Here is a 2,815-nt window from a genome sequence, read left to right as displayed (position 1 = left end):
TTTCTCTTCCACCCGGGCGATCGTGGGCTTTTCTTTTTCTTTTTTTTTAAATCTTCGGATGCAGCCGATCCAAAGTGCGAAATCTTCAGTAAAAATTAAATAAATCACCTTGCCCCCCCCTGTCCTCCCCCCAAAAAACTAATCCTTTTATCCACCGGCTCGATGTTTATATCCAATCCCTTCCTCCTGCGTGGATCGTATCTGTGAGGAAGGAAAGCAAAGCGTTCCTTTCGAACTTTCCCATCCCAGTGTGGAAAGTTTTTGGCGCTGTGCGCTTCGCCGCTTCTGTTGGGGCAACTAGTCCTGTGCGGGATCCCCACAGCGCCGCATGAGCACACAGCAGAGGTATGCGTGGGGCGGGGAATCACGGGGGCGCATGGGAAATGGAGTCCGTTCAGCTGCTGGCTCAAAATCCAAGGTAATAGGTGTAATTTCTCTACTTTTTAAAAATGTTTTACATGAGCTGTGTAATATTTATGACTGAGGTTTTTATTATTAAATTTACAATTATTAGAAGTAGTTTGGTAGAAGGTTTAGAAGATGTAATAAATAAATAAATGCATGTTCTGAATTTCCAAATTCCAAGTGGGAAAAATGACTGAACAGTACGACTCAACCTCCATCTCAAAATCCAACCTGCCAGACAAAAAGAGAAAATTTACAACAGCAAAAAAAATGATACGCATGTCTTCTATTGACGCTATCTTAATAATAATAATAATTATTATTATTATTATAATAACAACAATAATAATAGTAGTAGTATTTATTATTATATTATTATTATTATAGTATACGTATATATGTATGTAAATTACGGGTTTTTTCTCATTTTTATAAACAGGAAAGCCATGTTGGATTTAACGTCAAGAAAAGAGAGAAACCAAAAACCTTTCAAGTCAAAATTTATACATCCAGGAAAACTAGTTTATTATTCCAACTTGAACTTTGGAAATTGTAACTTTCCCAAAGAAATGGAAGAAGCCGTTTATGGAAACTAAACAGCAAGTTGAAAATTTAAATGAGATGCTGCTCCTGTATCTTGCTAAATCGAGAAGCTTTTCTCGCTATCATGAGATTCACATCTAATTAAATCCAAAATCTGATCTTGTCTAAAAAGGAAAGGAGAGCCAGAAGGAGCCCTCTGATGCTTTTCAGAACTCGTAATCTGTTCCCGTTACCCGTGGTAACAGCGCAGCGTTCCAGTTAAGAAAAGTCTTCAACATGGCGACGCCACATTGTTCGCAGTATTTCTTACAGTCACTTTAAGCTTTACCTCACATAAGCACTTTTATTTTGTTCAATTAAAGTTGAAGATGTTACATGTGACATTGAGTTTAGAACCACTCTTACGCGTGAAATAAACCTCTGCTGCTGTTGATGCGAGGAGCGGCCATGTTGGATCTGAAGTCAGCCTTAAAAATCTTCTCAGACTTTCCAAGTGAGAATCTGACTTCAGACTCAGACGTCAAAATTTCCCACTGTGCACCAGCATTTCTACACTGACGAATCATTAAAAAACTTCTATATTACTCCAATCTTGGTGGGACGTAAATTTATTACCATTTATAACTTTGAAATTTGGAAGAATTTGGCACAGTATTGAAGTTGTTTTCTTGTTTTCTCTGTTTGCAGAGACTGGCTCTCATTGTGGTTCCCAAAGCAGAAGAAAGTGTCTTATATCTCTCTCCAGGCTAAAGGACGTCAACGCCTTCTCATCTGTTCATGGATGTTTTTAACATCAATGTGTGATGTGCTACATCCTGATCTTTCAGCTTACTTTATTTTCTATCAAAGTAATTAATTGATTTGCAGGTCTGGCAGTGGTTTGGTACGGCTGTGGCGCTTGAAATTGCAATTATCTTTCCAAAAAATGTTGCTAATTCATGATTTATCAGTCATCTATGATGATTAACTATGGAAAAATGTTTTTTCTCACCTTTTGCTACCGGGATAGTCAAGTGAGATCTAATAGGCTTCCTTATGGCCTCTTGGTTTACCTAGTTAAATAAAACATGGCAGAAAAGTTGCAGCTGGACAAATAATGACCGTATTAGTTAGCTTTGGAGTTGTGAGTCACATAAGCAGCTTGTTAACGAGTGTTGACGTGCTGCAGTTCTGGTCCTTGAGCAGAAATTCTGCAGAGTCAGACGTCTAATTAAGCCCTTGGCTTCATCTACGGTATGTCTGTGGTTTCTGTGTTACAGGATGGCAAACTTTCACATTTTAATTGCGCTCTTTGCCTTGGATGTGGTGTTCAGCCCAAAAGAAGCAAAGCTTTTGTCAGAAATGCCACAGAAAGCCAGACATATTTACAGAAACGAGCGAGCGCTGCTTCACCTTCGGCAGTTTAGCCCGAACTGAAAGGAGAAAAAAATAACTAGCTGAACTATTTGTGTCGGATGAGGACGGAGGCTGGGTTTTTGTCCACTTTACATCTCGCACAGCAGGCTGCAAAGATGCAGGTTATTCATAAAAAGCATTAATTAGACAGAACCTTGTTGCGGAACCAACCAACCTCATTCACCTCAAAGGTAAAGTTGCCAATAAAGGATTGCATTAATATTCTGCTGTTGCCAGCCAGCTGATATTTTCTCATTTGCAAGTTAAAAGACGAGCTCTCTTTCCAAATTTCCACATAAAAAGGCCTCTTCATGTGATATTCATACTGATATTCAGATGTGTCGGTTCCCCTCGGGCGAAGTGTGGAGCCGGTTCCTGTTGACCAAGGTTACGCTTTCACCGCCTCCTCTCCACAAACCTGCTGGCCGGTCCAGTACCACACGGATGAAAGCAACACTCTTTTAAATCCACC

Source organism: Xiphophorus hellerii, chromosome 17 (genome assembly GCF_003331165.1).
Source record: "Xiphophorus hellerii strain 12219 chromosome 17, Xiphophorus_hellerii-4.1, whole genome shotgun sequence".
In the NCBI taxonomy this organism is placed as follows: Eukaryota; Metazoa; Chordata; class Actinopteri; order Cyprinodontiformes; family Poeciliidae; genus Xiphophorus; species Xiphophorus hellerii.
This window is presented reverse-complemented; position numbering follows the sequence as displayed.